This window comes from Lontra canadensis, unplaced genomic scaffold (genome assembly GCF_010015895.1).
Source record: "Lontra canadensis isolate GAN:19392208 unplaced genomic scaffold, GSC_riverotter_1.0 scaffold1, whole genome shotgun sequence".
In the NCBI taxonomy this organism is placed as follows: Eukaryota; Metazoa; Chordata; class Mammalia; order Carnivora; family Mustelidae; genus Lontra; species Lontra canadensis.
Window position 1 is genome coordinate 55581306 of NW_022630995.1, and position 20209 is coordinate 55601514.

The following is a 20209-nucleotide window of genomic DNA, read 5'->3' on the forward strand; positions in this document are numbered from 1 at the left end:
TTTGTCTCCAGACACACTCACATGGGCACACAGAATATTGTTTGTTAATCATGATACAGTAAATATGTATTATATTCAGTATTTTATTTATATATGCAGTATTTTAAAACATAACATTCAAAGTGATTGGATTGCACAGGAGCAGAAAGTATTGAGACAGAAGTTAGGAACACTTGTACCAGGTTAAACAGGTTGTTAATGAATGTGATTATAAGAAATGAATTTAAACAATGTTGCTATGCTGGTTTTCCAATTCTTGATCTTTTTTCCCCTCCCTCTTTTTTTTTTCTTTTTCTTTTTTTTTTTTTTTTTCCTGGTGAGAGCAATGAATTACCCTCAAGTGCAAACCAAAGGTAAAAATTAGGGTTGAAAATAAATTTTCTCAGGTGAGTTAATAATTGCCTCTGGTGGCTAAGCCAGCACTCACAGACTGACCCCTCCTTGACCTACCACAAAGTACAATTTCACATTGCTGAGGACAATGACTGTCCTGACCTGCCATGTTTACCTGGCTAACTCTTTGCTTTAGTTCTAAGACTTGAAGTGTAAGGAAAGGAGGGATGGTCTCTTGTTAGAACTTTAATGGCATGGTGCCTTACCCTTCATGAGTATTGTTGTTTGTCCTACTCCCTGTACTGGGAAGTCTGCGGGCTTGTGTTTTCAGGAACAAGATTATGAAAATTTAAATGGTCTGTGGGAAGTATCAGCTATTAGGGTTTGGCAATCTAAATTTTTATTGACTTCATGTTAGACTTATTCTAGGATTGTTCTTTAAACTATGAAAATTTGAATGCTATTATTGATTACTACAATATACAAATGATAAAACTTATAGTAATCCTTATCATCTTCTTTAGCTGGTCAGCTATTGTTCATAAGAGGATTATATGTCTGCGTGTGTGTGTGTGTGTGTGTGTGTGTGAGAGAGAGAGAGAGAGAGAATGAGAGAGACAGAGAGACAGAAAGAGAGGGAGAGAGAAGGTATTTAGTGAGCTTTAACACTTGTTTATATTATAGGCAGTTTATAGATTTTCATTATGATATATTTATATTAAAATTTTCTTACTTTTTTATTTCAGATTAAGGAATTGAAACAGTTTGAAGTGTAGTTCTCCATTTTTTATTAGTTTAAGTTTCAGTGTAATGAAACAAATCACTCTGAGCCCTGTTGCCATTGAAGAGAACCTGAACAAATACTACGTATTGTTTATGTCCCTGCTTGAAAGACTAAATTTGGAAATCCAAAAGACAGAAGTAGAAACTAGTTCATTTATTAATGTGGGATACAAGCTCACTATTCTTGATAGGTACCTCTTCCTTTATTTGTAGACTTGGTGTAAATATTATTGAATAATCAAATATCTCGTGTTTTTAGTTTTAGTTTCTTTGGAGTTTTTTATGCAAAAGGAATAGAATTCGGTTGTTTTATATGAATTTATAACAGCGTCTTCAAAAAGACTGTGAAGCATCCATGTGTCATTAAGACATATCATGTAATTAGTTATCCTATAATCTCTTTCCATATGTTGCTTTATTTTGCTTCCTCTAGGTTTCAGAGGAAGGTTTCCTCACACTTGTTTTACAAAGGAAAGCCATATTTTTAGAAGTTTGTATTCAAATTATCAGGTCAAATGTATCCTATATCCAACACATTCTCAGGTTTTGAAATCTGGCATCATTATTAGTCTAGAAGGAGCCGTCTGAAGAATTTAAATCCTGCTGTAATCTGAGGGTGTTAGCCCTGCTTGTTCCTTGACCTTCATCAATACTTATTTCTTTGGAAAAAGAAATTCCCAAAAGTCTTAATAGTATACCAGAGCAGAGCCGCATTACCCCTTGGGGGTGGGGGATGGCGGGGATTGGGTTTCTTAAAGAATATAATATTGAATTTCAAAGGGGACATCTTGGAGTGTTGGATTTTTTTCCCCCAGCATCCCATTTTTTAAATTGTTTCATCTAGTTGCTAGATATCATAATGGTCTCAGAGTCCCTTATAGGTACTTTGCCACATAAAGGGCATGTAGCAGACATGGTTTTTCCTACTGGGCCAGTGCGTTTCATGAATGCCAGATCATAAGCAGACATCTTCATAACAGAAGATGTAAAAACAACAACAATGAGAGAGGACAGGAGTGAGAGAGAGAGAGAGAGAGAGAGAGAAATGGAATCCTACTCATTAGCTTGACTAACTTAATACATTAACCTTGAAGTCATTCAGATGACTTCATGGCAAGTCCTCCACAAAGTAACATATTCACAGAAAGAATGATCCCCTAGGTATATACTTTCATTTGAAAGGGTGGAGTGTTTTGAATCCAGGGTCCCGGTCCAGTGCAGGAGTGAAAGAGAAAGGGAGGACCCTCGATCCTGGCCTCCCTTTTCTCATGCTATTGGACTGGGAAGTTTTCCACTTTGCCTCCTGTGTCTGAGCCAAACAATATAAAGGATTTTGCATTTGTAACTCTCTAAAGTGAAGGCCATCGTGTATCCTTATAAATCCAAGATGGAATGGTCTTGTTTAACTGGGAGTTTACACAAAAGTCTATTTACCTTCCTGGGCAGAGAAAAAGATCAGATTAGATCAGACCAGAAAGACAGGTGACTATACACCACAGCAGAACATGCTCGAGAACCTGGTGTGGGTATTTCATAAACACCTGCCCCTGGTCTGAAGCTGCAAGAGGGATGCCGAGTCCCCTGCTTAGTCTCTCTGAGAAGAGAACGATGGCTTACATTCAGGAGGAGTTGCTTGTCCATTCATTCAACTTAAAAAGGGTGATGATGACAGGATGACTGGAGGAGTTGAGGGAAGGGTGTTCCTGGCACAGGGAACCATATGCCCTAGGGAGTGGATGAGAGAGTGATTCAGGGTGGACCCATGAGGTGGGTATTTATGGAATAAATCTGTTAAGGGTCAGACCCTGACTGATAAGCTGACAAATTTTGTAGAAGGAAGGAAGCTAAGGCAGCATAAGCAAAAATTTCATTCATTTGGCAATCATTTATTGAGAGTGCCTGATTTTCTGTGTGGTTTACCTGGTTGGGGCTGGGAGCCAAAGCAGAAGGGGAATTGGGTTTTGGAAAAAGAATCTGATAGCAGCTGGTGGGAGAGGTCATAGGGAGGTAGAGTGTTCTGCAGTGGTCCTGAGGGAGATAATAATGGACTAACTCAGCACAAGGCAAAGGTAATGGGGGAAACAGAGGCAGGATCAATTTCATGGCTTTCATTTCAAAGGACTTTGGTTCAAATCCTAACTCTTGTCTATTACCTGCTGGGTGATCTTGGCCAAGTTAATTTTCAGAGCCTCTGCTCTCATAGATGTAATATGACTGTAATTATAACTCACTTTGTAGCTTTTATCTGTGAGGCTTAAATGAGATGATGTATGTAAAACCTATGTTTAAAACCATGTCTGAAAAGCACAGATAAAAATCCTTAATAAATGTAGCTGCTAGTAATATTATTATTTGAGAGGAAGAATTGACCAAATTTGACACCAAGACTGGTGCCAAAAAGGGACATGAGAAAAAGATGTCTCTAGGAGGGAGGGATCACTGAAATATCCTTGCTGCTGCTCCATCAGGAATATTCTAGGAGTTACCATGGAAGAAGCCATTCCATTACTTTCGAAGTTCAGTGGGCTGTGTCTTCCCACAAGCCCTACAGTCCCAGAACTGGTTCTAGAAGGCAGGGCTTGGGGGCAGTGCTAGTCTACCACGTGGTCTTTACTCCTCATCTGACAGACTCTCATTCTTCCTCTTCTGTGCTCTTTCCCACTATCCCTGGTATCTGCTGTAAGGCATTCTTTGCTGTTAGCTCACTCGAATCCCCCAACCACTTTGGCAGGTAGATGATGGTGGTAAATGAAGGTCTTATTTCTATTTATTATATCCCCCGTCACAGACAGGAAAGCTAAGTCAGAATAAGAGAACATGTTCAAGGCACACAGCTAGCCAGGGGGAGATTAAGAAACCTCTGTCTCCAGGACGAGTTATTACTCAGTATATCTTGTGGCTCATTTATTTCACAACATACCTTGTGGCTCCTTTCTTTCCCTTTTACTTTACCACAGTGCTTTCAAAATATCTACAGATGGCTATAAAAAATGATAATTTTGCACACTGAGAGTGTGTGTTATAGAAGATTATCTGGCGTGGATGGTAAACAGTGCCTTTTCAATTTCATGTGTCTTATGATGAATTTGGCATAAATCATGACCCAGATCAGAGTTAGTCTACTGGAGCTCCGCTTTTATTTTATTTTTATAGAAAGTCTCTAAAATTACTCTCTGCTCTGTTTTGGGCATATTTTTAAATGAGATTTTTAGGCTGATTGACCTGTTTCTAACAGCGTTCTGGGTTAATCTGATTTTGGTGGTGCCAGAGCTGGGTGAGTGGCAGGTGGGAGGAGGGAAGAGTGAAGCTTGTCCTCTGCTGAGTCTGAGATCTGGGCAGGATGTTGTAGTAAGTGTGAGTTCCCTCCCTTGCAGGTAACATAAACCTGTTAACTGAGAGAGTCAAAAAAGAGTTTATCATCATGACTCCCAATTACCTCGTGGTGCCCAGCCACCAGGGACTGGGTCTCATTCCAGGGCCTCCTTGTCTCCCACCTTGGCTCCTTTCTGCACACAGTCCCTTTGCACCTCTGCCTTCCCATCCCCCCTACCTCTGGGCTCATCCACTCCTGCAGACCCTCCTGGCAGAGAACAAGGATATCCAGTGTCGCAAAATTCAAGCCTACTTCCTGGAGAATAGCTGGGGGGTTCTTCTCTTTTAAGTCCCAAACCCAAGTTCCAGTTCTGCCTCGGCCAGTCTCCTACCACAGACCCACTGAGCAATAGTGGCCATGGTCACATCTCGTGGGCCTGACCCTGGGAGCCATCACTGTCCCCACGGCACAGGTAAGGAGGTGACTCCCAGGAAAGGGGATGGCTGGGCGGACAGCCCAATAGATGTGTCTTTGCCAATGTCCACTGGGAATCAGGATGTTATATTATATCCAACACCTGTGTGTTCTTACTTAATTCAAACAAAGCCAGCATTGTCTCCTTTGGATCCCAGCACTCATATTGGCAGTGGGCCTGGCCACAGATAAGGTCATTGAAGTAAAGAACTAATATCTAGTCATCCTTCCTCCCTGGTGTCACTCACTGTGCTGGGCAGCCTTCTCATCCTAATTTATGTACAAGCTAACAGCTATCGTGTAGCTGCTTTCGGGATTTGAACAGCTCAACAACTCTACAAACTAGGTACCATTATTCTCATTTTATGGAAGAGGAAGTTGAGGTCCACAACTAGTTGGGGGTCACACAAGGAGTCCATGGCAAAGGCAGGGTTTATTGTCCAAGCTCATAGTTGCTGCTTGTATTTGCTGATCTAGAACTCAGGAGACTCGGGGACTGTCCCAAGGTCACATACACTGATGGCTAACCGGTCAACCCAGGGTTTGACCCAGGGCCCATGACTCTGTCTCCCCTCCCCCAGTGTTGCACTATGTTGCCTCTGTGGATATCTGCTGTACAGATTGCATTCATATGTCCCCAGGGACCTGTGAGTGTGGAGTGGGTTTTGGGGGGAGGTGACACATCCGCAGACTGTAACGGGCACTGCTCAATTCATCTCATGAGTCTTCTGCTTCATAGAACAACTTTTGTAGCTAAACAGAAACCCTGTCCTATTGACTATATTCCTGTAACGTTGTCTACAAGGTCCTGCTAGACTGTGGTCCTGACTTTATGTGTGTCATCAACAGAGGCAGGCTATGCTTTTCTGGGACATGTGTGCCAGGCCCACAAAAAGACACAAGAAAAGCTCCCTACTCCTCTAGTCTCCAGTGGTGATGTTCTTTTAGGAAGTCTTTAAGTACATGCAGGAAATGAGAGATTAAGTATGAATGTAAAGAAAGAGGCCCCCGGAGCAGCTGCTGGATGGAACCAATGTGGAATTAAATGCCACTTTTCTATTGGCATTGAGCAGAAGTCCTCCAATTTACTCTTGCAGAATAAGCTGTGAAGTGTGGTCTGTACAGGGAAGGCAGTGCTGGTTCTGAGCTGCACAGCAGGGTGGACAGTAGCAGGAGAGAAGGTAGGCCTAGCAGGCCTGCCACGTATCCTCTGCTGGATGGGGATCTAGATTCTGGAACAAGTCCAGTACTTGAGCTGTGGTGAGGAACTCACTTTCTGGAGCCACTGCCTGGGTTTGAATCCTGGCTCCATAGTTTACTAGCTCTGTAACCTTGGGCAAGTTACTTAAGCTCTCTGTTTCTTAGTTTTTCCTCTGCAAAATGATGAAAAGAGTCATTATACTTTCGGAGCACCTGATTTCTGCTCAGGTCATGATCAGGGTCACGAGATCAAGCTCCATGTTGGGCTTCATGCTGGGCATGGAGTCTGCTTGAGATTCCGTCTCTTTCTGCCCCTTTCCCCGTTCTCTCTCTGTCTCTCTCTCAAGAAAAAAATAATCATGGTACCTTTTGGGTCATCATAATATTTAAAGAAATAATGTTTGCAAAGCAAACATTTGCAAAACATTATCTAACATACAGTAAGTGCTGTGTGTTTGTCAAATAACATTTGAATGTATAAAATTCATATTCATTAAAAGCCTTTGAACTAATGTCAGACTTTGATGATCACACAGACAAAAGAACAAGTATTTATTGGACCCCCACTGTGCTGGTTTCCTAGAGCTGCCATAACAAATGATCTTAAACTGGGTGGCTGAAAACAGAGATTTATTCTTTCTGAGTTCTGAAGGCCAGATGTCCAAAGTCAAGGTATTGGTGGGGCCATGCTCTCTCTGAAGGCTCTAGGGGAGAATCCTTGCTTCTTTCAGCTTCTAGTGGCTCTAGGTGTTCTAATCTTGCCTGTCTTCACACAGCCCCTTCTGTATCACTGGCCTTCTCTTATAAGGACACCTGTCATTGGATTTAGGGCTCACCCTACATCTAGGATAATATTGTCTCAAGATCCTTAATTATGTCAGCAAAGAACCTTTTTCCTAGTAAGGTAACTTTCACAGGTTCCTGGGGGCAGGAATTAGACATGCCTTTCTGAAGGCTACTTCACACCTTCAATACACACACCCATTACATTCTTCTTTAGTTCTCCCCAACAGCCCAGTGATATCAAGTAATGTGACCAAGGTCATATTTCTGAAAAATGGAATCAGATTCAAAGCTATTTGATTCTAAGAGCTCATATTTTAATCCTGCAAATATGTAGTGAGCTCCTACTAGGTGCCAAGCCTGGTGCTGTTTGGCAGAGATGGCATCAACTGAGTTTCTCTGTTCTCGGAAGACTGACATTGAGGGAGGAGATCTCCACCTCCATAGGGGGCTGAGGTGCAGGGCGGGCTTGTCCTTGCTCATAGTCAAGTGTAAATAGTGGGCTCATGGCTGTCTCAAGAAAGGATTAGTCATGATGGAGCCAAGAGAAGGCTTCATGGAGGAAGTAGCATCTGAACTGAGCTGAAGGGTGTGGAAGGTTTCAGGAAGCAGAGGAGAGCATTCCAGGTGCATAAGTAAACGCCTGTTTGATGCAAGTTGAGATAGTGGCTCATATAGATGTGGCCTGGAGAACGCCAAAGCTAGAGCCCTTCATGGCTGGGAGATTGTCAGGCCATGAGCCTGGGGAGATGCCAGCACATCTACATGGGGCTCTGTAGACGATGAAGGGCAGGCATCGCTCAGTAATCCTGTCACCCTCACCTGAGCTACAGGAAGGAGGCCATAGGAGTGCGCTTTGTCTACTGAGCCTGTTCCTGGAAATTCTCAGGTATATTTGGACACTAGTGGCTTAGCTTAGTGCTGCCCAATGTGGCATTTGGAACAACAGCATCAACATCACCTGGAAGGTTATTAGAAATGCAAATCCTTAGGTCTCACTCTGTATCTACTAAATCAACATATTTCTTTTAATTTAAAAAATATTTAAAATATTTTTGTGTTGAAGCACAATACGCATGTCAAGAAGTGCACCTATATCGACAACTTGATGACTTTTCACAAACTGCACACATCTTTGTGACCAGCTCCAAGACAAAGAAGCTCCCAGAAGAACCCTATCTTGTTTCCTGCTCATTGTCCCCCAGCTCATCCCAAGAGTAACACCCCCTCCTGCTTTTCAACGGCATAGATGAACTACACCTGCTGGAACACAGTACATACATGTTGGTTTCTGCCCTCTTTTGCACAATATCTTAATTGTAAGATTCACCCAGATTGTTGCATATGGTTGTAAATATTCATTTTGCTGTTGCATACTCTCCTATCATATGAATATACTATAATTTATATATCTATCCTACTGGCTTGGCATTTGGGAGGTTTCCAGTTGGGGCCTGTTTAGTCAGTTTGGGCAGCTGTCACAAAATACCACAGCCTGGGGGGGGGGGGGCGTAAACAGCATTTTATTTCTTGCTGTTGTAGAAGCTGAAAGTCCAAGATCAAGGTGCAGGAGATTTAGTGTCTGGTGAGAGTCATTTTCTTGGTTTGAGAACAGTTGTCTTCTTACTGTATCTTCAGGTGGAGGAGAGAGAGCATGAGCCTGCATGCACACAGGTCTCTTCCTCTTCCTATGAAGCATTAACCTCATCATGAGGGCTCCACCTCCACACCTTATCTAAACCTAAATACCTCCCAAAGGCCTTCTGATGAGCCTTCATTTCCCCATCACCCAAGCTTCGATAACTTTCAACTCATGATCAATTTTGTTTGGTTTCTACCTCTACCTATTCCTCCTACTCATCCCCTCCATTTTGAAGCAAATTCTAGTCTTTCTATCATATCATCTATAAATATTTCTGTACCTATCCCTAAAAATAAAGATGCTGGACTATTACACTGTAGAAAGCCAACAGCAGTTCTTCAATATAATAAAGTATTGAAGTGTTCAGATTTCTTGATTGTCTTGTAAATACAATTTTTTAATACAGTTTGACTCAATTGGGATCCAAATAATGCTCATATATTACAATAGGTTGACATGCCTCCTTCTGTCTCTGTTTAATTTCTAGGATGCGCCTCTAGGTCTTTTTCCTCCTTGCAATATTTTTGCTGAAGAACCTAGTTATTTTTCCTGCAGTATTTCTTATAGGCTGAACTTGGTTGATTCCATTTTCATGGCGTTCTTAACATATTTCTCTGCCTTTCTTACAGAGATCAGATACAAGTTCATTCTACAAAAGCAATTTATAGGCGGTATTGTACATTTGCACCAGGATATGGATACTATCTGTTTGGTTGTCTCCCTTTTTGTGATGTTAGCAGCACTGATGATCACTGTCTACTTGCATTCATTCACAACGGGTCCAGTCCTTTCAATGTTGTTTGCAAACATGCTCTCAGGTTTGTTAAAAATCTTAGGGAACAAAATGGAATACTTTGTATGTTCTGTAACGGCAAGTGTTCACTTAGTAGTATTTCATGGACATGTCCTTGTTAGGGTGTTGCCCGAGCTGGAAAGGTTTTTAAACAAGGAACTTGAAACATTCATTCACCAACCTTTTGATGTAGAGCCAAGACTGAAAACATTTTTTTAACATGAGTTAATTGTTTGCAGTTTCATGATTAGCGTTTCTGATATAAATAGCAGCCAAAATGTATCCTTTGTAATTTTTGGCTTCTTTGTTTTGATTTCTTTGAATTCAAAGAAAACACGTAGAGTTCAGAGTTGTGTGTTTTTAGTTGGCTTTTTCTTCCCAGAATTTTACAGTTGACTCACACGTGATTTCATCTAATTACTGGTCTTTAGTAAGTCTTTATAGAACATTTCGTTTTCTGTGCTCATTCTTTTTATATGCATATTTCCTTAGTTTGTGTAATATTTAATTACACATTGAACTTATTATACATAAAGAGGCAGAAAGAAGGTTGGGAGCAAATTGAGTGTTTTGGGTTGAAGTTTTCCTCCCACCAATTGATATGTTGATGTCCTAACCCCTGGTACCTCAAAATGTTACCTCATTTGGAGACAGGGTTGTTGCAGATGCCAGTAGTTAAACTGAGGTCATACTGGAGTAGGGTGGGCCCCTAACCCTATAGGATTAGTGTCCTTATGAGGTGAAATTGGTAGACAGATATAGACATGGAGAAGATGCCAGGTGAGTTCTGGAGTGATGGTTCCACAAGCCAAGGAACTGCCAGAAGCTAGGAGAGACCTAGAACAGCTCCTTCCCTAGAACTTTCAGAGGGAGCATGGCCCTGTCCACTCTTGGTCTTGGATTTCCAGCCCCTAGAACTGTGAGACAATACATTCCTGTGCTTTGAGCCACACCATTTGTGATTTTTAGTTGTCACAGGCCTAGCAAACACTTGCACCCAGTAAGTAGATACATGGACTGGTGTTGCAGAGGGTCACGTGTACCTGGCAGAGGTGGTCACTTCCTGGTGCATGAGGGAAGGACCTGCTGGCTGGGTGATCTGGGCAGCTGGAAAGTGGGATTTAGTTCCCCAGGTCTCCACTGTCATTCATACATTTATGATCCGAGTCACAACATCCATGCATTTCATTCATGAAGATTCAACGATACCTGCTGAAAAGGAAGAAAAGGAGAAATTAGTTGTATAAGCCGGTCTTTCTGCTGATGTACAACCATATCATGCAGTATTTGTCTGAAGGAGTTACCACCTCCATCAGCGCTTAAAAAAAAGACTGGCATTGCATGCTGGAGGTCAGAGATTTAAAGGATTTTCATGGGTAATTCCTCTCTACCTGCTTTTTATTCTCTGTAGTCCCTGCCTGACATAAGGCCCCAAACCCCTTCAAGATCAGATACCTTGTTCCTTGCCTCCTGTCCTCCAGGTGCCTCCTGGCCAAAGTCCTGTTGTTTCTTTAAAACCTTCCCCATGTGATCCCTATTCTGGAAATCTGGAACCTCTCATCTCATTATTTTGTCCTATTTCTGTATTTCTTGCACACTTTCACTGTTACATGTTTAACACTGCCTTTTGATAGTTTGTAGTCGTGGATTATAAACTTACTGATGCCGGCAAAGCCTGGTACTTTGGAAGATCCTTCATAATCTCTTGCTTTTGTTTTGGTACTTCTGAGCTTGAAAAACACACTTTTCTCTCCCTACCAAATTTTTTATTTACTCAGCAAAAGTGGAGCATTTGCTGTGTGTACTTTTTTGAAATACTGGTGTCAGGATGATACCACGGAGCTCTTATATAGTAAAACCCTCAGGGCCATGTGTCTTTCTGGAGTGTGTTCCTCTGCTTTACAGTTCTCTTCTATAAATTCCCTTACTGTCAGCTTTGCAAATTTTTTCTTTTGTTCTTGCATTGTCAGCTGTTAATGCAGCTCTGCTTTCTTGGAATCCTAATGCTTCACTTCATACGTGTGTGTTGCAGTGGGTGGCTCCATTTTTCCTTTAGAATTCAAAGTGCATGAACTTTATGATAGCTCTATGTATTTCAGACACTTATTACTTTACATTCAAGGTTACTGCTTTTTTACTTTCATGGGAAAACCCAAGTTTATAATTTTTTAGCAAATAGTATTCCCAAACTTAACAGTAATTAAATATCTGTGGAGAGCTTAAGAACAAGGAATAGCTACAGTGTGAGGAACATCATGTGTGATCCAGACTAAAGGTGACGAGAAGTCCTGGAGATACCTGAACTGAGAAGGAATAAATATTTAATTAAATCTAAATCACCACATGAGTCCAATTATGTACATTGCTCTTGTGCCCAGTATTTATTAAAATAACTTAAAGCTAATTTTATTTTTAAGTATAAAAGCAATATATACACATCAAAAGCAAATAACAGGGTGCCTGGGTGCCTCAGTCAGTTAAGCATCTGCCCTTGGCTTGGATCATGATCCTGGAGTTCCGTGATCGAGCCCCTCATTGGGCTCCCTGCTCAGGAGGGAGTCTGCTTCTCCCTCTGGCCCTCACCGCCCTCGTGTGCTCACTCGCTCTGTCTCTCTCTCTCTCTCAAATAAATAAATAAATAAAATCTTTAGAAAAAAAGAAAATAACATTAAAATGTCATGATTACTAACAAGTTTTGTATGTAGCTATTCTTTCACTCCTTCGTTCATTCATTCAGTAGGTATTTGGTGAGTCCTTACCAAGTACCAGGCTGTGTTCTAGGCTCTAGAAATAAACATCTAAAAAATGTTTTACACACACATACATTTTTTTAAAGGAATTATTCAATGTGCTCTTTGCCCTTTGCTGTTCAAACTTACAATATCTGATAGATTATTCTAGACATCCATTTTATTTCTCTTTAACTTCACAAAATGCAGGGAAGTACAGAAAAGAAAATTCATAAAACATTGGTAGTTTTCTTATGCTCCCAGAATGAATAGTCAGGTTGCTTTGAATAAAAGATAGAAAACATAATTGACAAAATCGGAATCCCCTTTACATACCATCCCCTATCTCATTCCTCTCCTGCCTTCCCTCCTATGCTTCTCCACAGACACCTTTTCCTCTCAGTGCATGTTTTTATGTACTCACTATTCGTATTCAAAGAGTAGTGTTTTGTGTGTGAGTCCTGCTTTATGCCTGCTTGTTGTTTTTTAACTCGCTGTTAAGTTTTGGGTTTCTTTCTTTCTTTCTTTCTTTCTTTCTTTCTTTCTTTCTTTCTTTTTAAGATTTCATTTATTTATTTGCTAGAGCGAGTGAGAGAGAGCAAGAGAGAGAGAGGGAGAGAGGCAGAGGGAGAAGGAGAAGCAGGCTCCCCGCTGGGCAGGGAGCTGGACATGGGACTGATCCCTTTCTATTACCTGAGCCAAGGGCAGGCGCTTAACCGACTGAGCCACCTAGGTACTCCAAGTTTTGGGTTTCTATTCATGCCAAAACCCATTGATTCTAATCCATTCATTTGAGCTGTAACAATGTCCCATTGTATGAGTAAGCCACGTTGTGTTTATTCTGTTCCATAGTGATGGCATTTAGGTCTTTTTCCTCATTTGCTGTATAGTGTTCCATTGATTAGACAATGCATTTCACTGTTTTTGATGGATATTTCGGTTAGCAGTTCTTTTTGCTATTCAAACATTGCTACAAGGACTGCTTGTGAATGTCTAGCTTGACATACTTGGGCAAGTAAATTCAATAGGAGGAACCTCTAGATAAGGAATTACTGTTACAAATGTGTGTATATTTAAAATTTTGATTGATATTACCAAGTGGTTCCTGAGTTTGTGTACCAATTTGCATACCCAGTATTATTAATGCATGAAAATACATGCATACCCACATATTTTTCCAACTCTGGTTATTGAGATTTTTCATCATTGCAAGTCTGACACATTATAGGAAAAAAAAAATCATTGTTTAATTTGTGTATCTTTAATCACTGGTGAGTCATACATATCCTTTTATACATTTACATTTCATTTTGCAAAGAACTTCCTCTTTTTGCCTTTGCTTATTTTCCAGCCGAATTATTGGTATTTTCCACTTTGATTTGTTCCAATATCTCACTGAATTTTAAAAATACTGAATTTTTGGAATAGGTAACATATTTGCATGGCCCCAAATTTAAACATAAAAAAAGATATACAGTATGAAGCTTCTGTCCCAGCTAGCTTCTTTACAGACAATCACTATTATCAGTTTATGCATACATTCGTGTGTCTGTGTCTTTTCAGATGTCTTTTCTACATACATGAGCAAAAATGTGCATGTGGTTTTTTCTTCACAAATGATAATATATTGTATGTATTATTTGGCACCTCGCTTTCTTGTTAAACATACAACTTGGTCATTACATTATATTAGTACATAAGGAGGGAATTCCTCATTCCTTTTATTATTACTATAGAAGTAGTCCATTACTGATTAACTCATTTCCACCATTTTACTGCTACAAACAGTGTTATAAATCACTTTAATTATTTCATAAATGTGCAAGTACATATGGAGGATATGTTTCTAGAAATAGAATAGCCAAGCCAACTTAGAATTTAATGAATTTGTACCTATAATAGATATTGCCCAGTTGCACTCCATAAAGGTTGATCCGGTTTAAACCTACATTAGAAATGCAAAAACATCTTAATAATGTTGTCTAGTGTCTTGTAAGGTAGACATCATCTCTATATTACATATGTGCAAATAGATGCTCCGAGAGAGGACTGCCCTTAGTCGGGATCACACAGCTTGTGGGTGGGCAGAGCAGGAGTTAGACTCAGGTCTGCTTGATTTCAGGATCTTACTCTTTTTATTATGCTTTTAGACTAGGCTATTGCATGATACCTTTTAGTGGGATCAAGCAGTGCCCCTCGCTTTGTGAGCTCTACTTCCAAGAAGTCTAGGAAGGAAAATAAGTAGCATGATTTTAACTCTTGATATGTAGGTTTAAGTCCAGTTATTACTCATGGATTTTAGAACATTTCCACATGTCTTTTCAAACATTGCATTGCTTGCTTTCCACCTCTGTCTTCCCTGCCACAACAGGAATAAACTTTGCAATGAAGGACTGGTCTTTACTGGCTCCCCGTGTGCCTTTGAAATGAAAAATTATGTTCATTTGGTCGATCTGTTTTTAGGAATTTTTCCCTTCTGCATTCACACGTCTATTTAGTTTTCTTCCTTAACTTTTTGGGTTAAACATTCAATTGCTTCATTTTTGTTCTCATTTCCTAATAGATTTGTCTGTAAAATATCCCCTAAGAATAGTTTCGGCTTTCTCCTGTAAATTTAGAGATATCATGTAGATTTGACATACAGATTTTCATTTGTAATTTCTAATAATCTATCATTTCAGTTTTGAGCTCCTCTTCTACCCAGTTTGACTCATGTCGAGTGAGTAATTTTACCTTTTTTAAAAGGAATGAATGTGAAAAGCTAAGCGTGAGTTGTTATGGTCCCTTTATTTATAAATGTTCATCTCCTGCAGCCTGGAGTGAGCTGCTCAGCGGAGGGGCTCCTGGTGAGCGCTCCTCTCATGCATCTCTCCTCAGTGCTTTCTGGAATTTTCTGGCCTTTCTTCAGTTGCATCAGGACATTAAGCCAGCTGTTGACTGTATCTCAGAGTTTCCTTTTAGTGAGAGTACATGAGGAAAAATGCCTTCCTTCTTGTCTTGAACGTTTCCTGAACAACTGGCCTAAGCAATTGTAGGTGGCTTCTGGGCATTCTAGAACAGTGGCTCTGCCTCTAACCACCATTACAGGACCCTCCCGTGCGCCCCTTCCTTCACGTCTTCCTTTTCCTCAAATGCCAAAAGCACGGGGTGGGCGGGGCTGAACCAGAGATCAGAACATATCTGTCTGCCAGGAGCTAAGGAGTTGCATCTTATGTCCCTGGGCTGGCTTGTCTTTCTTCTTTCGTCTTATTCATGTTCTCTTACGGATTAGGAATAAAAATAAGAAATCCCCAAAGGCCAAATTTTTATTGAGTGGGATTAAGAAAAAAAAGAACTACATAATTTCAAACTAGAGGAGGAGGGTTGGAAAAGACCTCCCAGGGCAGCAGCCAAGGTGAAAGAAGTCTCTGGAGCCTGGCAAGGAGAATGGTGATTAGCTTACAGATGGCCGCTTGAGAGACAAGACTTCTAGTTAGTCATTCTGTGGTGGGGTGGGGTGAGGGGGAGGCTTCTTAGTCAACCCTGGGAGCCAAAAGGTGGCGACAGAACTGTGTATTTTTGTCTGGCATTTCTTTAGCATTTATGACATTATGCAGGAATCTGTAAGTTCCTGAATTTTAATTTTAAAATGTTTTAATTTGATGGGGTTGCTGATTCCATGGCCCATGTTTACTAATTGAGAGGAAGGCTCTCTTCAGACCTGATTGGAAGTAAATAGCTTTGTATATCCTGGGGAAGAGGGGGTTGTGTGTTGTAATATCCTCTTGGAAATTGGCTGACCCAGAAACTCAGCCTAATGAGATTTGGACAGCAGGCCGCAAGGAGGGGAATTACCGTGACATGCTGCGTTCAATGCAGCTGCTCTTCAATAGGACTGTCTACCCTGAGGCCTGTGTTGCAGGGAATTGCATTTCTTTAAAAGAGTCATTCCAGATATAACTTGTGCCATAGAAGGAAGGCTGAGCAGAAATGAGTATCTGTGCTGAAATTCAAGTTCACAGCTGACTTCAGAAACGGATGCCTCTGGAGAATTGCATTACAATAACAGGAACAGACCAGGCTTCTTAGAGACCAGTCTGTTCGCCGGGAAAGCCAGATGTTCTGCTGTGAACATGTGTGTCAGATCTGGCCACTTCTCTGTGTCAGGACAGTCGTCCCCCGCGTGAGGCTGCCTATCACCTGGACCATGGCAGTGGCCTCCTGACTCACACAGACAGTGCGGAGGGTTATACATAGTAGCTCCCTGATGACTGTAATAGTTAACCCAGCTGGCCTCCCTGCTCTTCCTGGAACACACCACTCCACATCCCGCCTTAGACCTTTACCATCTGACTGTTCCCTTTGTTTGGACCATTCTTCTGCTTGACTTGTCACTCTCGCCACTCAGGTCTTTGCTCACACGACATCTCCTCAAAGAGATTGTCTCCAGCCATACCAATGTAGGACCCCCTTCCCTGCTCCCTTCCCTGGTAGCACATATCTTGGTGTAATAGTAAATATTTGTTTATCTTGTTTATTAAACTCTAAACGTCTTGATGAGGGAGTTATGTTATCTTGTTTGCCTCTTCAACAACTGCATTCCCCGGAACCTGGCATGTGCCTGGAACAGAGCAGGTGCTCAGTATGTCTCGATTATATGCGTAAGTGGATGCGTTCTTGCACAGCCCACTTGTTCACTGTGCTGCAGGCACACTGGCCTAGAGATTTCCCAGACTCTAAGCCACTTCCTGACACTGGTGCCTTGCACCTGCTGTGCCTTCTACCTGAGGGCTCTGCAACCTCACAGCGGGTGGCTTGTTCCCTGGCATCTTCACAATCTCTGCCCGGGCTTCCTCCTCAGTGGTGGTCTTCCCTGACCTGCTGTGCTGACAGCAGGCCACCTCCTCGCTTATTTTTCCCCGACTCAGCACCCCCACTTTCACTCTGAGAGCCCCTCACCTTCACTTTTTGGGCACCCACAACCTGCGTTATAGACATCCCCTTGCCCACCCCTCCTACTCGATCATCTTCCCAAAGAATTCCAAATCTTGTTGCACCATTTTCTCAGGTTGCTTCCAGAGCAGCTAACTGTGTCTACTGGCCCCACTTTAAATGTATATCTGAGCACGTTCCCATTTCCTTACTTACCTACTCTTTTTTCTCTCCTCCAGTTTTTACCCTATGCCCTTCTCCGTCAGCCAGTGACCTTAGACCGCATGGAGAAAATGAATGGAATCACATAGAAACCGACCCCTCCCTCCCTACTTTGATTTCCAGTTGTTCACTCAGGGTTATTCAGGCATTTAGACTTCTTTGCTCCAAGGAGAATTATTATTAGTGGAAAGATCTGATCATTTTCAAAGTTTCAGAAAGAGTTATCAATTTACCAGGAGGTTCTGTGATGTTTTATGCCACCACCAGAAATGCATTGGTATTTTAAAGACTGAATTAGTTGCCAGGGACATAACATGTTAGTACTTTAATAGAGATTCCTGACTACTAGAGAGATTGATTGTGCTTCCATCTGTTTGTTTCCTGTTTTGGGGAGTTTGCCTTTGAAATGCCTTGAACCTAGTTATGTAGCAGAGTCAGTCCTTTTAGTATTGATTCCATGAGAGCAGGAACCCTTCGCCTAATCTGTTTACTGTGAATTATCACTGGACCATTTAGATTTAGAAAAGATGTCATTTGGGGAAGATCATTGGGTCAGAAATCATCATCCAGTGTATTCCATCATACGGATGAGACCACGAAGGCCCAGAAATAATAATCTTGTTTAAGATAGTACAGCCAAATGAGAGCCGGTAGGATAAGCAAGCAGGAAAGGGGCCCAGGGAGGATTCTCTGAGCAAGGGAGGCAGTGCCTCCTTTCCTGTTCCAAATGGATTCCTGATCCTTGGAGCATAGCAGGAGCTTTTGTTGAATGAATGTGTCTCTGTTGACTAAGTGAATTGTTTAATCATTTGTAATATCATTCATTACCAACACAATAGACGTACCTTTATTTATTTCCATTTTAAATATTTGTTTATTAATCTTGGGGTGGGGGGAGGTTTGAGGAGCAGAGGGAAAGGGAGAGAATCCCAAGCCGAGTCTACACTGAGTGCAGAGCCTTTTACAGGGTTTGATCTCACAACCCTAAGAACATGACCTGAGCCGAAACCAAGAGTCGGATGCTTAACCGGCTAAGCCACCCAGGCACCCCTTATTTCCATTTTACAAGTAGAATATATTTATACGGAATACACAGAAACATAAATAAAAGATGTATCCATTCTCCCACCCAAAGATAACGTCTGTTTACATTTTGGTCTCCTGTCTTTAGACTTTTTTTTTTTCCCTAAGCAAAGATATTTTTTGTTAGTGTTTTTATATAGTTAAAATCACACTCTACCCCCATATAAGATGGAGGCATAAAGTTATGACCTAGAAGAAAGACAGAAAGATATTTAGATCATCTGGTTTCAAACCATTTTTACCCACTGGTCTCTTGTGTATGCAGATTACCTAACCGGTCTATGCTTGAGGGTTTAATTCTTTTATTATGATAAATGAGACTTAAAAAAAAAACAAGTTGCACATTCGAAAACCAGACTGAATTAAGGACTTAGAGCTACAGGGAAATCGTATTTAGCTGATATTTAATATACCATTGGAAAGACTGGGGTCTTAAAGTTCAACAATAATAATGGTTTGGAATTGTGTTTTAGTTTGTAGGAAGCGTCTGATTTCCCAACCCCACCCTCTTTGGGACTTAATCAAGAAGGAATTTCTTAAAACAAGGCAAAACTTCTTATGAATAGGACCATGATTGTATCTCTAGGTTCTTTTTTTCAAGGAAACTATTCTTCTTAGAAGAATGGTAGCTTCCTGGATCTCATTTAGGTCATACAAGTGTTTAGGGCATACAAGTGCTTACCACAGGTGCATAAGATTTATGTGGGAGAGAGAACTTCCCTGCTTTAAAGGAAAGAAGAGTTTGTAGTTGAGGGGACAAATGTATTTGCAGAAATAAATCATCCAGAGAACACATAAGCCAGTGGATCATTAAATGTCACAAGTGAGTGATGACTTGTAGGTATTTAGCAATGAGGGAAGTTGGCTGAGGACCTCAAGTTTGAACTTTAAAGGATAGAAGGAGGGTTTTGATGGGTGGAGGAATAATATCAGCAAGACTCAGGGGGTCACAAGCAAGACATGTTTGGTTTTAGGGACCAGGGAAGAAACCTGGCTGGATTAGAAGGATCTTGTTTGGAGGAAGATAGACTTATATCAACTGCCTATTGATTGTTTAATATGTGGTGGGCATCTTATCTTGTTCAGGGTTTTTTACATATTGGTTTTCAGCAATGGGTATTATTACCTCCATCTTACAGATGAGAAAACTGAGGACCAAGGATATTCAGTAAGTCACACAACATTATGTATCAGATCTGGAATTTGAACTCAGGATCACCTGATTTGGATGACCATTTAGTCCATCATTTAAACCAGGGCATTTAAAGAGTAAAAGGGAACACTAGTAACGATTAGGTCAAGGCAACAGATGTGAAGTGGGACTGTCTGAGCAAATCAAGAAATACACTGACCGCTCTTCTCCAAAGTCAGTGCTCATTTTTATTTTAATCGGAAGTATAGGGTGACATGATGGATACCTCTAAAGATAATTCAGAGTGGAGGCCATATAAAGGAGGTTATAGACTGATTCATCTGACAGCACTGTGTAGAATGCAATGGAAGAGAAAAGAGGTGAGAGGCCAAAGGAGTAATTAGTTGACCGCTTCACTAAAAATAGATTAGGTGTGTGATGAAGATCTGGATTAGATAACAGAATGCGAGGTGAATAAGATTTCCTATCAGTTGTTAATAATGAAAAATTTCAAACCTACCCAAGACTGGAAAGATTGATACAAGGAATCCCCACACCAGTTGCCCAGCTGAAAAATTATCTGATTTTATCATATTTGCTTCATCTATCTTTTTTCTCTCTACATTTTTCTTTGCTGGAACATTTAAAGCAAACCTAGACATAGTTATCATCTCACCTTGCATTTCAGTGTGCTTTTTCTCAGAGAGATGAACATTTCTTACTATCCACAGTGTCATTACCAACCTACAAAAATTAATAAGAATTGCTAATTTTTCTATTAACCGCCGTTGGGTTTAGTATCCATATTTTC

General features: G+C 41.0%; 1 protein-coding gene across 12 annotated transcripts in view; it reads left to right on the forward strand.

Moving 5' to 3' along the window:
* PROM1 (prominin 1) overlaps window positions 1-20209 on the forward strand; it is a 126108-nt gene that overhangs the window by 22156 nt on the left and 83743 nt on the right. The gene's annotated exons all lie outside the window — the stretch shown is intronic.